Genomic DNA, 19,437 nt, shown 5'->3' on the forward strand with positions numbered 1-19,437 from the left:
GTCTAAGCACCCTAGTGTTCATTGTACTGTTCTTTCAACTTTTCTGTATTTTAAAACTATTCACAAATGAAGTTGGGGAAAAAAAGAAAAGATCTGACTGTCCGCACCATAATCTAGTGATCAATTTTTCACATGATTGATAGGGAGACATTCAGATGTTATATACCTCTTGATTGTACAGAATGAAATATGCTAGTCATCTAGCCAAACAGTAAAATAGGAGATAAAATGATCACCTAAAGGACACCATAAAGAAGCAACTAGAGTGGCATCTGGCTGGCTCAGTTGGTGGAGTATGCGACTCTTGATCTTGGAGTTATGAGCTTGAGCCCCATGTTGGGGGTAGAGATTGCTTAAAAATAAAATCTTTTTTTTAAGATTTTATTTATTTGAGAGAGAGAATGAGAGAGAGAGAGAGAGAGCATGAGAGGGAGGAGGGTCAGAGGGAGAAGCAGATTCCCCGCTGAGCAGGGAGCCTGGGACTCCAGGATCATGACCTGAGCCGAAAGCAGTCGCTTAACCAACTGAGCCACCCAGGCGCCATTTAAAAATAAAAACAAAAAATGTTTAAGAAGCAACTAGAAAAATTTAGAAGATGGGATGATCTGCAGGATAGATACCCACATCTCAACACATTGTTGTCATGAAAAAAAGGGATTACTTTAGATTTAAAGAGACTTAAAATACATAATCAGAATCAATACTTGTTTCTAGATTGGACCCTGGTGTAGACAGAGAAGCTGCAAGGACCTTTTTGAGAGACCTGGGAAGATTTGAATCCAGGTTGAGTATTAGATGCAATGAAAATGTATTATCTTGGAAGGTAAAGATTGTTTTTTTTATGAGACTGACGCGCTACCTACTGCGCTAACAAGGCACCACCTAAAGATTGTTTTTTTTAAAAAAAGATTTTATTTATTTATTTGATAGAGACACAGTGAGAGAGGGAACACAAGCAGGGGAAGTGAGAGAGGGAGAAGCAGGCTTTCTGCCGAGCAGGGAGCCCAACTCAGGGCTGGATCCCAAGACCCTGGGATCACGACCTGAGCCAAAGGCAGATGCTTAACGACTGAGCCACCCAGATGCCCTGGAAGGTAAAGATTGTTAACTGGAAAAAACACGTTATAAAGCAATATGCACAGTGTAATCTCACTTTGATGAAAAAAAAGTATATTTATATATGGAAGATATGATGTGGAAGGATAGTCACCTGTTACATAATTGTTATATAATCTCTGGAAGGTGGGAATATACTCTTTTTTTTTTTAATTTTTGCTTAGTGAGGCACCTGGGTGTCTCAGTTGGTTAAGCGGCTGCCTTTGGCTCAGGTCATGATCCGAGTCCTGGGATCAAGCCCCACATCGTCAGGCTCACTGCTCAGTGAGCAGTCTGCCTCTCCCTCTCCCTCTGCTGCTCCCCCTGCTTGTGCTCTCTTGCTAGAGCTCTCTCCCTCTCAAATAAATAAATAAAATCTTTATTTTTATTTTTTTTTTAAAGATTTTATTTATTTATTTGACAGAGAGAGAGAGACAACGAGAGAGGGAACACAAGCAGGGGAAGAGGGAGAAGCAGGCTTTCCGAAGAGCAGGGAGCCCTATGCGGGACTCAATCCCAGGACCCCGGGATCATGACCTGAGCTGAAGGCAGACGCCTAATGACTGAGCCACCTAGGAGCCCCAAATAAAATCTTTAAAAAAATAATTTTTACTTAGCTGTATTTTAAATTTTCTACAGCGTTCATGTTACTGTGTTGTAATTCTTTCTAAGGTTTAAAAAGATCCACCCAAGCATCCAACTGTGGATTTCAGCTCAGGTCATGATCTGAGGTTCTTGGGATCAAGCCCCGTGTTGGGCTCCCCACTCATTGGGAAGTCTGCTTGAGGATTTCTCTCCCTCTCCCTCTGCCCCTACCCCTCCCTGTTCACTCTCTCTCTCTCTGAAATAAATAAACCTAAAATTAAAAAAAAAAAAGTCAGGTGCTTAACCAACTTAGCCACCTAGGCACCCCTAAAAAGATAAACATCTTAATGGATGTCAACTTAAAAGGGTTGGCAACATTTCTTCATTAATAGGCTATCTACCAAAAAAAATAGGCTATCTATCGCCAAGATGTTTTACAAGTTCTTAGCGCTGGCATATATATGAATTTTTGGACGTATTCCTTCTGAGACTGATATGCCTGCTGAATTTCAAAACACCTTTGGCATCGGTGTTGAGAAGACAAACCAAAAGCTTAATAAGTGATAGATTGTTGTATTTTGAGCAATAGCCAAGAGCACATAGGAAAAAGCAAATCGTTTTTACAATGAGATTTCAGTGTGACAGCTTCAGGAGGTCATTTTCACCACAAGAGGCTACTCTTGCCTAAAAAAGAGGCAGCATTGTATAGGGCAGAAAAATTTCACACTTGAAGTCAGCTCCAGTCTCCAAACCTCCATTTGTTTTTTTATTTTTTATTTTTAAGATTTTATTTATTTATTTGACAGAGTCACAGCGAGAGAGGGAACACAAGCAGGGGGAGTGGGAGAGGGAGAAGCAGGCTTCCTGCGGAGCAGGGAGCCCGACGCGGGGCTCGATTCCAGGACCCTGGGATCATGACCTGAGCTGAAGGCAGACGCTTAACGACTGAGCCACCCAGGCGCCCCTGCCATTTGTTTTTTTAAAAATGGACTGGGGAGGGGGTGGCGCCTGGGTGGCTCTGTTGGTTAGCGTTAGGGTCCGACTCTTGATTTTGGCCCAGGTCGTGATCTCATGGGTGGTGAGACAGAGCCCCACATCGGGGTCCCTGCTCAGAGTGGGATTTGCTTCTCTCCTCCCTCTCCTTCTGCCCCTCCCTCCACTCATGCTCGTGCACGCACACCCACGCACACCCACGCACACGCACGCGCTCTCTCAAATCTTTTTAAAAAGGGGGGGAAGAGAAAACAGAGTAATTTGAGATTATTTTGGAGATGGAATAGACAAAAATACATGCAAATGGGAAGATTTATAGTTAGCTATAGGAGTCTTTAATTTCAGACACATTTGAGGTAATTATTTCATGAGCCACAACTGCAAAGTGTCGCAACGGGAAGACTGCCTTCTTGTTTACTTCCTAGGTAATGGGAGAGGGGAGAAGACCACCTTCTGATGTAACCTCTTAGGTAATACCAAAGTACTACTATGCACACATTTGTCTTCGTTAAGTGCTGGTGATTTCATGCATTTCTCTCACACTGAATGATAGTGCGGTATCCTTATTAAACAAGATACAGCACTTCATTTATTTCCTTTCTCCAGGACTCAAAGAGACCGAAGAAGAAAGCAAGCAAGCACCCAGCTCTGTTAAGACTTGGAACTAAAGAGTTCAGACGTTTCTTTACTTCTGTACAAGTTTAGATCTGGGATGGCATCTAGAAGCTCCCCGTGCCTGTTACCCAGGAAACATGGTAGGTAATGTCTCACCTGGGCACACCTACCTCAGCCTCTGGGGGATTCTGAAGAGTAGACTATTGCTTGGAGAAGAGAGTCCAGGGCAGAAGGGTGCCACAGATTAGCTTGATTTGAAAGTGTCACAGATACTTTGGACAAGTACTTAAGTAGCTCAGAAATACTGCCACTTCTTTTATGCAGTTAACTGTTTATAAGAACTATTTACATTAAGCTTTGACTTTTGATTCAGAGATGGCTCAATTCTTTGCTCTTTCTCTGACTGCAGATGCTTTTCCTGGATTATTTTTGTTAGTCCCCTCACTAACAACAGTCCCTATCTTAACTTTATGCCTTTCATTTTAGACACCTAATTGCTTTCCAAAAGGTAATTAAATCTCAGAAACTGGGGCACCTGGCTGGTTCGGTCAGTTAAGTGGTTGCCTTGGGCTCAGGTCATGATCTCGGGGTCCTGGGATTGAGCCCCGCATTGGGCTCCCTGCTCAGTGGGGAGCCTGCTTCTCCCTCTCCCTCTGCCCCTCCCCCTCCCACTCCTGCTCTCTGTCTCAAATAAATAAAATTAAAAAAAAAATCTCAAACTCTTGGACTTGAGAGCCTTTAACAGAGTTTACTTCTAAAGGTAGAATCCAGTGATTTCTGGCAATTTCAGATAGAAAGTGCAAGTGAGATAGCTTTCTCCCACCTCACCAAAGGACATGACTAAAGGAAAAATCTCTGTGGAGCATTCATGCATAGCTTTCCTATTAAATTAGACCCTTGAGTCCATTGGACTAAGATGACTAAATAAAATGATATTGTCTGTTCCTTTCCTGCTTCCAAGGTGACCCAAAAAGTTCTCTCCCATCCAAATCAAGGGTTGATGACACTGCTTTGATTGATGCCTTTTGTTCCCAAACCAAATTGTTTTTTATAGCCCACCCCCTACCAGCACTTTCCAAAGTGCCACTGCCATCCCCTCCAGAGGGAGCCCCTTCCTTGGGCTTCCTGGCCAACAGCTGCTCAGTGGTGGCCAGGAGCAGGGAATGGGAGGAGAAAGCAGCTTGCAGACAAATGGGCAGCTAATCTGACCAAGAGCCCCATCACTAGAACCATAAAAAACTTCCTCCCCCCCCCCCCACTTGCCTCATCTACATTTCTTAGCTGAGGTGGGTGGAAGGCTCCTTGGAAGAATTATGGCTTCAATATGGTCTATCAGATCAGCCTCAAAATTTTTTTTTTACCTTTTTTGTTTCTTAAACTGGTTCTGCTTATTCAGCCCAATATTGTCAGATCACTACAGACCTTATAGATATTAAAAGGGCAGGGGCACCTGGGTGGCTCAGGTGGTTAAGTGTCTGATTTAGGCTCAGGTCATGATCCCAGGGTCCTGGGATCAAGTCCCATGCCAGGCTCCCTGCTCAACAGGGAGTCTGCTTCTCTCTCTTTCTGCTCCTCCCCATGCTTGTGCTCTCTCTCTCTTGCTCTCTCTCTTTCTCTCTCTCTCTCAAATAAATAAAATCTTTAAAAAAAATAAAAGGGCACTGGGGGAATATTATGAATAATTTTATGCCAATAAATTCGACAAACTAGATGAAATAGACAAGGCCCTTGAAAGACAGATTACCAAAAATGTGTCAACCTGAACTACAATTACTAGATCCTTCTTTAAACTTTCTATTATTACTCTCTCCGTGTTCAGCTTTTTATTATGAAGCAGCTATGTGGAGCTTACTTAATTAGCATTCTCAACTGTTCTATGAGGATCTGGTTACTTTTCAGTACAAGTTTTATAATTGTGGGATAGACAGGGTTAAGCTATTTTACAAGAATAAATATCTCAGGGGTTAATAACTTATATCAGGATTATAAAATCCTCATCCTTCTAGGTGGCCTTTATGTTGAGGCCTGAATGACAGCTTCTCTGGACTTTCTTTATCTAGTGTTTCTGGTCCTTGCCAATGTGAGAACATTTCAAGGAGTCTTTAACGTATATATGTGGTTAGAGCCTCTTGCACCATAAAATGCTTAGACAAGGACCAATATAAAACAGTCAGTCTACAATGAAGCTGAAGCTTTGGAAACAAGCACATCCTTTTCAGTGGTGCTTGCTTTTATAATGGGTCATTTAGCAAATGGACTGTGAAGAATTAGTCATGCCCAACTTCCAACCATCCGATGACTGGCTATAGACACCAGTTGAAAATTTTTAGGCTTTAAAGTTTCAGTCTTTCCATTCAAAGTTCAATTAAAATAAAATCCTATATCTAACAGGACCCCCAAGTTCTAGTGTAGTTTAACTTGTTTACATCTTTCAGAGATGCAAGTTCAACACACAAATGGCAAACCATTATGAATGTCCTTCATGCCTCTCAGGGATGCAAAAAAATGTAATATTTGAAACCACTGTTAGCTTTGTGCTGAGAATACAATATACTCTAATTAAGTAAAAATAACATATTATCATTGGTAAAATCACATTGTTACATCCCCTTATCTATTGCTAAAATGGTAGGTCCCAACCTGAATCCACTGGTGTATGTAGAAAGCCAGACCTTTTGTGTAGCTTCCCATAGGTCCGCGCTCCCTATCTGCCCTCTCCTCTCCACTCTTCAGGAGTTACCTGACTCTGAGGGCTTGGTCCTGGGCTCTCTGAAGCCATCTGGCTGGCCTTTTCACTGGGCTCTGTGCCCTTGTATCTTCTTAGACTTCTCTTCCTCTCACAGCTCCATTATTTTCAAAGTCTGTTTATCTTTTTTCTTGCCATCATCTTCATCATTTCCCTCTATTTTTGTCAGTGAGCTTGGTATTCCTGACCTCAACATAAGCTGCTATAAAGATTTGGGTATGTCAATTATATCTCAATAAAACTCAGAGTTTGAAATTTTGAAGCACGTCACAGACTGAAGGAGTTAAAAACAGTTTGCCCGCATGCTTTCTTACTGTTCTAGCTGGCTTGGGGACTCAGGTTGAATAGACACTGCCCATACTGAAAATGGGTTTCCTTTTTTTTTTTGAAGATTTTATTTATTTATTTGACAGAGACACAGAGAGAGAGGGAACACAAGCAGGGGGAGTGGGAGAGGGAGAAGCAGGCCTCCTGCTGAGCAGGGAGCCAGATGCGGGGCTCAATCATCATGACCAGAGCTGAAGGCAGACATGCCCAATGACTAAGCCACCCAGGTGCCCTGAAAATGGGTTTCCTACTTCCGTTGGGGAACTAGGTTTGAAATTCATTCTCTCGATTTTGTGACAATCAACAAATATTTATTGAGTGTCTCGTGTATACCTAATATGGTAAAAAAATATTTATTTTTTAAGTCTGGTATTCAGGGCTCCCACAGTCTGACCAGTGCTTATCTTTCCCACCTTATTCCAGAACCTGCCTTTATGGATGTTGCTCTATTTAGAATGGTCTATTGGCTCACCTAGTTCATTCCTAATTCTCTACATTTGCTGAAGCCAATCTCTTCCTTTACTCCTGCTCCCCCTCCTCACAAATACTGGATGACTCTCCTACTCTTTTATGGTTACACAATTCCTAGCCTAGGAGGCAGTTTCCTATAATTTTGCTCTACAACGTGCTTATTTCTTGTGCCTGTGAAATACTCATGCTTAGTTTCTGACTTTTCTGGCACTTAATAATATACTCCTTTGACATCATGTAGTAGATAATATGGTGAAATGGTTTAGCATTTGGCTTTTGGAAACAGCGAAGCAGTTTTGTATCATAACTCCTTGACTTCCTAGTTCTGCGACCATGGGAGAAGTTGCTTACCCTCTGAGTCTGTTTCCTCATCTGTAAACTGGGAAAATGATAGTACTGACCTGACAGGGTTGTTGTAGGATTAAATGTGATAAGGAAAAGCACCCAACGGTATCTTGGAGGCAGAGAGTAAGCACTCGGTCAGTGCTGGCGATCATCACTTACCTCAGGTATTTTTTTTTTAATTAAAAAAAATTTTTTTAAGTAATCTCTACCCCCAAGGTCAAGCTCGAACTCACGACCCCGAGATTAAGGGTCACATGCTCTCCTGACTGAGTCAGCCAGGAGCCCTTATGTTCCCACCATTAGTGAAAGAACTATCTATTGTGACCTATTATGTGCCAAGCACTACGCTAAGGACTTTCATCTGTTATCTTGTTTAATTCTCACAACAATCTTGAGGTTAAATGATTTGATCTAGAGGTCATCTTGGAATTTTTAGAGCTAGGGTTTTGAACTCAATTATGTTTGGCCCTAAAGCCTTTCCATTACTTCCTGGTGCTTTTTCACAGACATGGAAAACCTTGTTTTTTCTCAGAGGTCCAGCTAAGTGTTGTGTGCAGACCAAGTTCATCCACTGGATGGATTTATTGTGAATAAATCAGTGAGTGGAGCTTGGGGCTGTACTAGCGTTTATGCTGGTGCTTTTGGGGGCCTACGATCACAGAGGTTTTTTCCTTTATTACTTAAAAAGTGTCTCCAAATGCCTTTTCATTTTCCGTATTACCAAAGGTATTAATGCCTTTATTTACATTTAACCACTACTCAGCTTTGCTAATGAATATTAAACTACCTAATACAACCCCTTCATTTATCGTTGAAGCAGATGAGGCTCGGAGACATGCCCAAGGTCACAAATCTAGCTAAGGCCTGATGATCCAGGTTCCTGGCTCACATCCAGGGTGCTATTTATTATGCAAGGAGCCCCTTGAGAAGAAGCCCTTGAAAAGATTGTTATCAGAAGCTGTTAACAACTTCCACCTGCAGCCTTTTTGTGGTGGTAATTTAATAGTAACCCCTTTTAAAATATAATATCCAAATAAGCTTCCTTCAGCACAAAATTCAAATTACTGAAATCTAATCATAAGACTGTATGTATCTGAAGAACATCTCACCATTGCTGTTTTACAGGCTATAAGTTTCTAGAAACCAAAACTAGTTCTAATTTATTCTGTATGGCAGTTGGCATGGGATATCATCTGAAGGCAGAACTGTCAGGATAGAGAAACTTAGGGGCTCAGAATAGAATTTTAGAATTTCAAAAAAGTTTTGTGCATATCTAATGCATTTGAATCCAATCCCCTTCTTTTTATAGTAACGATTTTGAAGCTCAGAAAGTGATTTGCATGGCATTAGAGTAAAATCTGTGGCAGAATCAGCAGTGCTCTTCCCATAATATCAAATTGCCTCCCTTGATTACTTGAAAATTAAAATTAAATTGTGTTGATAGTCACAGAGATAGCAGGAATAAGTCCTTTTGGAAAAATAAAAGATAACCAGGGAACTAAAACCGAACATTACCTTAATCTCCCTTGGAACATGAACCCCCATATTATTCAGGCAACTTCACTGCATGTACAAGTTTTCCTGGCTTTTTGATAGTCCTTATGTGTTACTGGCAGAACCGTTTGTTCACCAGAAATATCAAAATTCAGAACGAGGGAAATATGGAATTATCTCAGCTAAATGGGAACTTTGTAAAGCTCCAGATTGTGATCTATTCTAAAGTGGCCTCCGTTTTTAACAACTTCTGGGCATGGAGAGGAATCGGGATGGGCTTGGGTTATCCTCTAGGAAAATCAACAATTCTTTTCTAACGTTTTAGCCATAGAGGCAACAAAAATATCTCGCTGTTCAGTATAGCTTTAACAATATTTTTATCTTCACTGTTTTCTTTAGGTTGTGGGTTGTGTTGGTACACCTATTAGAGCCCAGGATTTGGGAGAAATTTTATATTGTTCATTTTCAAGAAAATTTCATTCTTCCTAGTTTGCGGTCCTATAGATTCAGGTCAGGCTTTTTCTGTTGTAACGTACTATACCCTGACTGCGTCTAAAGAAATCAGACCTGAGGGGCGCCTGGGTGGCTCAGTTGTTAAGCGTCTGACTTCGGCTCAGGTCATGGTCCCAGGGTCCTGGGATCGAGCCCCACATCGGGCTCCCTGCTAGGCAGGAAGCCTGCTTCTCCCTCTCCCACTCCCCCTGCTTGTGTTCCCTCTCTCGCTGTGTCTCTCTCTGTCAAATAAATAAAATCTTAAAAAAAAAAAAAGAAATCAGACCTGAGGAGGAGGATTATATGACACAGTGGGGAACTGCATCCATACGCTCAGCCCACCCCTGTCCTTCAAACTCTGAAGATTATTCAGAGTCAACCCCAGGACACTGGTGAGTGTGGGAAGCTCTTGGAGGGGTGAGGAGTGGGAGGGTGCCAGGGACCTGAAAGATCTTATGAAGTTTCCTGCCAAGCTGGCCTAGGATTAACCCATCATTTCCCAGCCGGAGCTATCCCAGCTGTCTTGCTTTCCTGGGGCCTCTCATGTTAATCTATGGAACTGACCAACTGAGTTTGACCGTGACTGGCTTTGTTTTGCAAAACAAAATTGGTAAGGCAGGCCTCATGCTGACTGACTGAATGGTGTCATCAACTCAATTCAAGAGGTGCCACAAAAGCAAGGAAATGAAACTTCAATTTCCTCCTCATGTTAAATGATAGCTTATCATACCGATTATGACCCTTATGCAGCTCAGGGCAAATTATTTTATTGCTTTTTTTTGTGAACAGCCATAAACCACTCTCATCTTCCACTTTTTCCTCTAACTCCCACCCCCACCCCACACCTGATTAAGGCTCCTCAGAAAGGACTATTCTCTATTGTCAGTGGTCAGAGAACCAAAGCCTTGTTTTTTTACCCCCACCAACCTGTCAGGATTTTACCTTTATTCTAGGAAGGACAAGATTTGCTTTAAAACAGAAACAAACAACCAAGCAGAGGTGGGGAAAAAGCCATTCTGGCTTCAGAGTTCCCTTGTAATGTTCAGCTCCTCTCACTACTTGGATGAGCTTTGCTCCTGTTCTGGACCAGGCAGATATGGTTTGCTGTCTTCCCTGTATTCACACTGCCCCCGGACACACCTCCTCTAGAATGCTTTCCATAACACATTTTTATGGGCACAAATGTGCTTTCCTTCTCGATTGGGAAGGACTATGTCCCTTCATTTTTATGTCCTTGACCCACGGAAGGCATTCATTGAATGAAGAGATGGAAAGAGGCCACCCACAAAGTTCAGCTCATCTATTTCCATACCTGCCAGCAAGTCTGTACCTATCTATTCCCAGATTCCAAGAGGTTCAGTTGCTCAGCTTCCTTGTGGACATCAGTGGGAGAGACGTGGTGTTTCTTTAGACTTAAACCTGTACCCTCTTCCCTTCACCTCCTCTTTTTAGGAAGTCTCTTTTACTCCCATGGCTTCAAAAGCTATCTCTATATTTATGTCTCCAAATTTGCATCTCCATCTTAAATTTCTTTTCTTTTAATTTTTTAAAAGATTTTATTTATTTATTTGACAGAGAGAGAGACAGCCAGAGAGGGAACACAAGCAGGGGGAGTGGGAGAGGGAGAAGCAGGCTTCCTGCCGAGCAGGGAGCCCGGTCGTGGGGCTCAATCCCAGGACCTGGGATCATGACCTGAGCCAAAGGCAGACGCTTAATGACTGAGCCACCCAGGCGCCCCTCCGTCTTAAATTTCTTCCCTAATTTATTTAGTCAGCTTTCCCAGATTTAATAGTCAATTGCCTGCTTGATGTCTCCACTTGAATGTCTCAGAAAAATTTCAAATTGACATGCTTAAAATGGAACTCTTTGCAATTTATTTTTATTTTTATTTCTTTACATAAGCTCTATGCCCATAGTGGGGCTTAAACTCACAACTCCGAGATCAAGAGTCCCATGCTGTATTGACTGAATTAAAATGGAACTCTTGGGGTGCCTGGCTGGCTCAGTTGGTACAGCATGCGACTCTTGATCTTGGGGTTGTGAGTTCAAGCCCCACATTGGGTGTGGAGCCTACTTTTTTTTTTTTAAAGATTGATTGATTGATTGATTGATTGATTTGACAGAGAGAGAGAGAAAGAGAATACAGGCAGGGGGAGCAGCAGAGGGAGAGGGAGAAGCAGACTCCCCGCTGAGCAGGGAGCCCACTGCCGGGCTCTATCCCAGAACCCTGGGATCATGACCTGAGCCAAAAGCAGATGCTTAACTGACTGAGCCACCCAGGTGTCCCGTGGAGCCAACTTTAAATAAATAAAATAAAATAAAATAAAATTAAGTTAAAAGAACTCTTGATTCCCATCTTCCCATCAGCCCTAACCTGGCTCTCTCTTGTTTTGCCTATGTGTGAAAGTGGCATCATCTGCCACTCACTAACTAAAACTGGAAAACCAGAGTTATCCTAGATCCTGCCTCTTCTCCCACACACCACATTCAGTCCATCAACAAATTTTATTGGTCCTACTTCATTTATACATACTTCTCATCTTCCCTGTTCTCTCTCTATTCACTCTGTCACTACCTTCATCCAAGCCACCATCAGCTCTTGCCTGGCCTAATATAATTGCCCTTTTTGTCTCCAGGCTTCCATGCTTGCCTCTCTCCAGTCCATTTTCCATTTGGCAGCCTGTATGAGTTTTCTTACGAAGTAATTAGGATCCTATCACCACTTCACTTAAAATCTTTTAGTGGCTTCCCATTCCTCTGGAGCAAAATTCAGACTTTTTACTGGGACCCCCTAGATCTTAGATGATCTGACCTCTTCCTACTTCTCTAATTTAACCTCATGCCACCACATGCAAACCATGCTCCTGTATCATCAAACTTTGATCAGCTCCTGGAATTTTTCAAGCTCTTTTCTGCTTTGGGCTTGATTGCTTATGATGCTTCTTTCTGTATTATGCTTTCCTGAAGCTCTTATAATTAGATTCTGTACATCCTTTGGGTATCAGCTTATATTTCAACTTCACAGAGAGCCTTCTCTGACCAATTTTTCTTTTCTTTTTTCTTTTTAAGATTTTATTTATTTATTTGAGAGACAGAGAGACAGGGAGAGAGAATCTGAAGCAGGCTTGGGGCTGAGCGCAAAGCCCACCATGGGGTTCAATCCCACAAGATCATGACCTGAGTGAGATCACTTGCTTAACCGACTGAGCCACCCAGGTGCCTTTTTCTAAAGATGTTGCTGCCTTATTATGACAACTGTACATATTTCTATCATGACAGTTATCTCAATGTGTAATAATATTATTTTTATTTGCTCATTGTTTGTGCCCTCCACTAGTATGTCAGTTCCATGAGGGCAGAGAACTGTCAATGTCATGAACTTCTGTATCCCCTGCATTTGTGCTATGCCTATAACAGAGTAGGTGTTCAGTGAATATTTATTAAGTGAATGAATGAAATAGGTTATAAATAGGAGCGACATATAACTATCCTCAAGCCAGGGTACTTTTTAATGTGAAAGGAGACACACTTAAAATTATACTTGGGACAACAGACATAAACCATAAAATGATAGAAAGAGCACTGGGTCTCCAGAGATATCAGAAATCCAAGGTGACTCTGACTTTGTGCCCTACAACAATTTTTTAAAGTTTATTTATTTATTTATTTTTATTTTTTTTTTTTTTTTAAAGATTTTATTTATTTATTTGAGAGAGAGAGAGAGAGAGAGAAAGCACATGAGAGGGGGGAGGGTCAGAGGGAGAAGCAGACTCCCTGCCGAGCAGGGAGCCCGATGCGGGACTCGATCCCGGGACTCCAGGATCATGACCTGAGCCGAAGGCAGTCGCTTAACCAACTGAGCCACCCAGGCGCCCTATTTATTTATTTTTAAATAATCTCTACACCCAACGTGGAGCTCAAACCCATGACCCTGAGATCAAGAGTCATGTGCTCGGGCACCTGGGTGGCTCAGTCGTTAAGCGTCTGCCTTCAGCTCAGGTTATGATCCCAGGGTCCTGGGATCGAGCCCCACGTCGGGCTCCCTGCTCAGCGGGGGAGTCTGCTTCTCCCTCTCCCACTCCCCCTGCTTGTGTTCCCTCTCTCTCTCCTGCTGTGTCTCTCTCTGTGAAATAGATAAATAAAATCTTAAAAAAAAAAAAAAAAAAAGAGTCATGTGCTCTTCTGACTGAGCCAGCCAGGCGCCCCTGTGCCCTACATGTTTATTCAGGTGAAGCGAAGTTAAGGGGACTACTAGAGAAAGGGACATGCAATGAAAAGTAGTGTAGAAGGGGAACAGGATGACCTTTCCCTTACACTTGGGTATAAGTGGCAATGGTATGTTTGGGAAACTTCATATGTTCTTCTTCCTTTTTTTTTTTTTTAAGATTTATTTATTTATTTATTTGACCGAGAGATAGAGAGCACAATAGGCAGAGTGGCAGGCAGAGAGAGAGGGAGAAGCAGGCTCTCTGCTGAGCAGGGAGCCCGATGTGGGGCTTGATCCCAGCACCCTGGGATCATGACCTGAGCTGAAGGCAACCGCCTAACTGACTGAGTCACCCAGACGCCCCTCCTCCTTTTTTTTTTTTTTAAGGTTTTATTTATTTATTTGAGAGAGAGACTGAGTGAGAGAGAGAGAGAGCATGAGTCGGGGGTCAGGGAGAGGGAGAAGCAGACTCCCCACGAAGCAGGGAAGGGAGCCCAATGCAGGACTCGATTGCAGGACCCTGGGATCATGACCCGAGCCAAAGGCAGACCCTTAACCAGCTGAGCCACCCAAGTGCCCCTCCTTCTTTCTTTTTATCTGAAGAATTTGGGTGAGGGGGCAGCGCCTGGGTGGCTCAGTTGGTTAAGCAACTAACTCTGTATGTAATTTTTTTTTATTTTTTTATTTATTTTTATTTTTATTTTTAAAGATTTTATTTATTTATTTGACAGAGAGAGAGATAGCGAGAGCAGGAACGCAAGCAGGGGGAGTGGGAGAGGGAGAAGCAGGCTTCCCGCCGAGCAGGGAGCCCGATGTGGGACTCGATCCCAGGACCCTGGGATCATGACCTGAGCCGAAGGCAGACGCTTAACGACTGAGCCACCCAGGCGCCCTCTGTATGTAATTTTTTAAAATTTCATGTAGCACATCCAAGCCCTCCCCAATCAGTTACCTATCTGAGTTATTACCCAGCTGGTTGCTCCTGAGAATAGTATGGATCTTTTCCAGAGCAAAGGACCAAGCGGTTGCTTAAACTTGGAATTAGGAGACCAGAGATCTATCTTCAGCTTGACCTTTACCTATAGCCAAATAACCTTGGGCAAATAGCTTTCCTCATCTGTGAGCTGAGAGGATTGTAGGAGATGGCAAAGGTCTTCTCCATCTCTGAGATTTCATGAGCTGTTTAATGTTAGAAGAGCAGTAATCACCCACCACTTGCAGAGTTATGGAGGCATGGAGAGGTAGCCCGGTCCTACCTCCAAGGGGGAGGCTTGTCAGCTCTATTGTTGAAACAGAAAATGACTAGATATCATAGGCAGTGATATTTAGATTCCATCAAATAAAAGGCAGGCAATTTCAAGGAGCAGGCAATAAACCTTAAGGACAGAGTGTTTGAGTTAGATAGTCAGTAGTTAGGGCAAAAGTATTTCAGGGAAGAAGATGGTCTCCACTGGGACACAGAAGTTAAGTGGGAATACTATATGTGAAGAACTATCATAATTTGGTCTAGCTAGGGCTGAGGAAACAAAGGATGGAATTGGAAAAGTGAGTTAGGAGCAGTTACCTGTGGGAAGGGCAGTGGGCTGGAGGAAGAAGGGAGTAAAGCTGATTATTCACTTTTTGGTCTACTGACTTCTAAATTGTTTGAATTTTTATGAGAATATATTTATAGAAAAAATATTTTAATGTTTACTGCAGGATATTGTGCAGTTTAGGAGATTTGAAATGTCAAGACCAAAGAATTGAGATTTTATTCTCTAGGACATTGCTAGTTTTGTTTTGTTTTTTTTTTTCAAGGATTTAAAAAATTTTAAGTACAATCTGCCCCTCAACGTGGGACTCAAACTCCTGACCCAGACATCAAGAGTCACATGTTCTACCAATTGAGCCAGCCAGGTGCCCTGTTTATTTGTTTTTAAATCAAATGACGATGAATTGAATGTGATACATTAGTAAGATAAATATGGTAACAATGTGTTAAGTGGAGAGTCGAGAGGCAAAATATCAATTATTGAGTGCAAAATTTAGTGCAAAATTCAGGTACAAGGTACAACAGTGTTAGTCAAGACTGGAGGCAAAGGTTACGAAGAGGAGGGTACAGATTTGGAGTCCAAACCTAAAGGAAGATGACTAAATATAAAAAGTAGAGCAGAGGGGGGCGCCTGGGTGGCTCAGTCGTTAAGCGTCTGCCTTGGGTTCATGATCCTGGGATGGAGCCCCGCGTCATTGGGCTCCCTGCTCGGCGGGGAGCCTGCTTCTCCTCCTCCCTCTGCCCCTCCACCACCGATCCTGCGTGCGCTCTCTCTTTCTCTCTCACAAATAAATGAACTCTTTAAAAAAAAAAAAACAAAAAGGAAAGAAAGAAAGACTGTCAAGGGAGGGGCACCTGGGTGGTTCAGTCAGTTAAGCGTCTGCCTTCTGCTCAGGTCATGATCCCGAGGTCCTGGGATAGAGTCCCGCATCAGGCTCCTGGCTCAGTGCAGAGTCTGCTTGTCCCTCTCCCTCTGCACCTCCCCCTGCTCGAGCTCTCTCTCCTCTCTCTCTCTCTCTCTCTCTCTCTAACAAATAAATAAAGAAAATCTTAAAAAGAAAAGAAGAGAAGAGAAGAGAAGAGAAAAAGGCCATCAAGGGAGAGGGGGGAGCCAGCCCTTCCTTCCTTGTGATACAGTGTTCATCAGGACATTTGCTGCATGTCTAACCTGAACCAGCACTGCTATATTTTTGGCTTACCAAATCCTCCAGGACCTCTCACTATGGATTCAGGCCTTCAAACTCTCCTTTTCTCCAAGTGACAGAACCCTAATTACTCCAGTGTCTCACTAGTTCTCCCTCACACTCTTTTTTAATATTCTCTGCTGTCACAGAGCTTTGATGGCCTCATCAAGCCCTACGTGCATTTCCCCATGGCCTGCGGACATTTCTAACCCCCATCATTTCAGCGAGGTAGCCTTGATTCCTGCCTCCATCAGCTGGGACCACAACCGTCAAAGCGGCAGTGGTGCAAGGGCAAGAACATGAAACTGACAACCGGGACACACTTGCTTCTCTGCTCTCACCCTTGGAGATCTTATCTACTACAAAATTCCAGTTCAATTTCCCTGCTGATGATGGCTAAATCCCCATGTCTGTGCAAATTCTAGGCACCACAGCTCTAATGCTTCACCAGCCATTTCTACTGGGATGACAACATTGATTTTCTTTTACGACTTCTGTGGTCTAATGAAACTTTGAGTGACTGAGGCTTACTCCTGAATCTTCCCTGACTCCTCCCTCTGCTCTACTTTTTTTTTTAAAAAAACATTTTATTTATTTGACAGAGAGAGACACAGTGAGAGTGGGAACACAAGCAGGGGGAGTGGGAGAGGGAGAAGCAGGCTTCCTGCTGAGCAGGGAGCACGATGCGGGACTCGATTCCAGGACCTTGGGATCATGACCTGAGCAGAAGGCAGACGCTTAACTGACTGAACCACCCAGGCGCCCCTCCCTTGACGGTCTTTCTTTCTTTCCTTGTTTTTTTTTTTTTTTTAATCATTTATTTGTGAGATAGAGAGAGCACACGCGCCGGATCGGTGGTGGAGGGGCAGAGGGAGGAGGAGAAGCAGGCTCCCCGCCGAGCAGGGAGCCTGATGACGTGGGGCTCCATCCCAGGATCGTGAACCCAAGGCAGACGCTTAACTGACTGAGGCACCCAAGCGCCTCTCTTGATGGTCTTTCAAAACAGAGTACACAGTGTTCTCCTCTTCCTTAGGCTTTTGATTAGGAGCTCTTCTGTTAAGAAGCACGTGGCTGAATCAAGTGATCTCTTATGGACTGCAAAAAGGTTCTGGTGAAGAAATGATAAGGGACCTCAGTACCTCAACATAGGTCTGCGCAGGTACCTGAGAATCTGAGAGGAGTGTGGGAATGAATCTGGGCTTCTGGTGCCCCAGCAGGCCTTTTCCCTTACCCACATGCCTAGTTCCCTTACCCCTAGTCTCCGTACTCCCTCACTGACCAAGTGCAATCTGAGGCTTCCTGAAGCCTTGGCCTAATTTCCTCAATACTTGCATTGGTCATCCAACATCGCTTTTCTGATGAAAAGGGCAGTCTGGCAGGGTGGGCAGAGCACCAGCCATGGCGATGTTCAGGGCCTTGGAGTCTAGTATTACCTCTTCAGTCATCTCCTTTAGTGACACCGGGCAGGGCGCTTTGCTCCTCTAAAACCAACTTTTCCCCCCTTTTGTTAGGGAATGCAGCGGGATTAGCTGGTTTAGAGCTGTAGTCGTACTCAAAGGTCTTTAACTTCTCCTGAAGGCTTTGCTCTGGTTCTTGCTTTCATTTCATTTCCCCCAACCCAAACATCTGTATCTGGGCCCTGAGTCTCTCTCTGGCTTTTGTGATCAATTATTATAAGTAGTTTGTGATCTGGGGCTAGAAATTTGTCTTTCTCTGGATCCTGTTTTTCCTTCCTCTACCCTCTAAAATAAACACTCCTCCTTTGACATTCCTTTGAAACTTTGACCTCTACTATAGACCATAATTGTTAGCCTTTTTCTTTGAGTACCCCCTAGCGAACCAGGATTCTGCCCTCCCAAGTCAGCAGGAGTCAGGCTATCTTGCTTTATCATTCTAAGGAAGGCCTTTGCAAGTCAAAAGTTAGGTTTCTCCATTCTGGAGAAGGGCTGAGAAATTTAACTCTTCGGCTTGCAGAGGAGAGAGGAAGAGGACACCTTTCACTGCATATGAATGGTAGTCATTCTGCAAAGCTGTCAGGACAGTTAAGAATGTCACCAGAGATTCCCTGGGCTCCCAGAGCCTAAGTGCCGTCAAGAGAGTATGGATTTGGGTGATAGCAGCCTGAATTCAAATCCACCTTCTTGTGTTTAATTTTAGGTTGGGTGCTTAACTTACCTAAGCCACAGTTTCCTCAGTAATAAGAGGGGAATAATTGTAACTCTTTATAATTGGATTGTTCCCAGGATTGAAGCATATAATATATATTAAGCACTTGACACTTTGTAGGTGCTCCATTACTTCCTTTTCCCCCTTGCTGTTACAACTGCCCATTGGCAAGCCCTGAGGAGAATGGCGGGGGCCCATAGGAGCTCTAGGAACAGACCTCACAGTTTTCTTGGGAGTCCCTAATTCTACTCATGGCAAAGGTCAGATGGAAGGAGGAGGAGGAGGAGAAAGTACAGGAAGTAAAGGAGGTGGGAGGGAGAGGAGAAAAAGCTTTGGAGGGGCCTGGCAAGCAGCAGAAGCCTATTTTTCTTTTAATCTAGACTGAGAAAGTACAGGCTTCTATTCTCCAGGCCATGTGAAGTAGTGCCTGCATTTGAAATATGTGGACAGGCTCATGGACAGGTTTCCCTCATTGAGTTGATTCTTTTTTCAACAGGTTTTCAGGATCCACCAGAGATTGTGGCCAATCTGCCTGTCTTGGGCCCTGAACCTATTGAATATAGGAGTTTTACTGTTCTGTCACCTTAATGATAGCCAGTTTGTTAAGGATGAGCCAAAAGGGAAGGAGAGTAGGGTTGTAACTAGTGAATCTGAATAACACTGCAATGCCTTGGAATGAATCCCTGACAGGAAGGTGATGGATGTAGAGAAATCTAAATTCCTTTATTTTCTGGCTCAGGGTCTATGTAGGAAGGTTGGTTGATGTGATTGATTCCCATGAAGGTAAGATGAATGAGGATGAGAGAGACTTGGAAGGAGTGGGACTAGGAGCTTTTTGGGGAAGTAGGAATTCTTTTCATGGAATTCCCAATTGCTCTGGGTTTCATTAGTTGAAAACCTCAGATATAAACCCACAGAAGACATAAGGCATGCTCTTCTTGAATGATCATGTTTGTACAGGGCAGCAGGGATAGTTTTGTTTCTGAAAATCCCCCCCTAGGATTACTTGGGAATGTTGGCAAGGTCTGGGGGTTGGGGGGGGGGGAATGTCAAAGCGTCAAGTACCTGAGTCCTTTGGATGGGGATTTAGTTAGAAATGAAAGGAGAAAATCTAGTTTGTTCATTTCCTTAGCACAGTGTCACAACTCAGGTTTCATGATGGGCACTTTGGCATCTTTGTCTACTG

The 19,437-nt window shown here is 43.3% G+C and overlaps 1 protein-coding gene across 1 annotated transcript in view; it reads left to right on the forward strand.

The window, feature by feature from the left end:
* The first annotated feature begins 3,027 nt into the window (after positions 1–3,027).
* FAM13B (family with sequence similarity 13 member B) overlaps positions 3,028–19,437 on the forward strand; it is a 144,551-nt gene continuing 128,141 nt past the window's right edge. Inside the window, exons 1-2 of the mRNA XM_032425107.1 lie at positions 3,028–3,143; positions 3,280–3,428. The gene's annotated coding sequence lies outside the window, so the exon portion shown is untranslated. The remainder of the gene's footprint in view (positions 3,144–3,279; positions 3,429–19,437) is intronic.

Source organism: Phoca vitulina, unplaced genomic scaffold (assembly GCF_004348235.1).
Source record: "Phoca vitulina isolate PV1807 unplaced genomic scaffold, GSC_HSeal_1.0 scaffold32, whole genome shotgun sequence".
NCBI classification, from domain to species: Eukaryota; Metazoa; Chordata; class Mammalia; order Carnivora; family Phocidae; genus Phoca; species Phoca vitulina.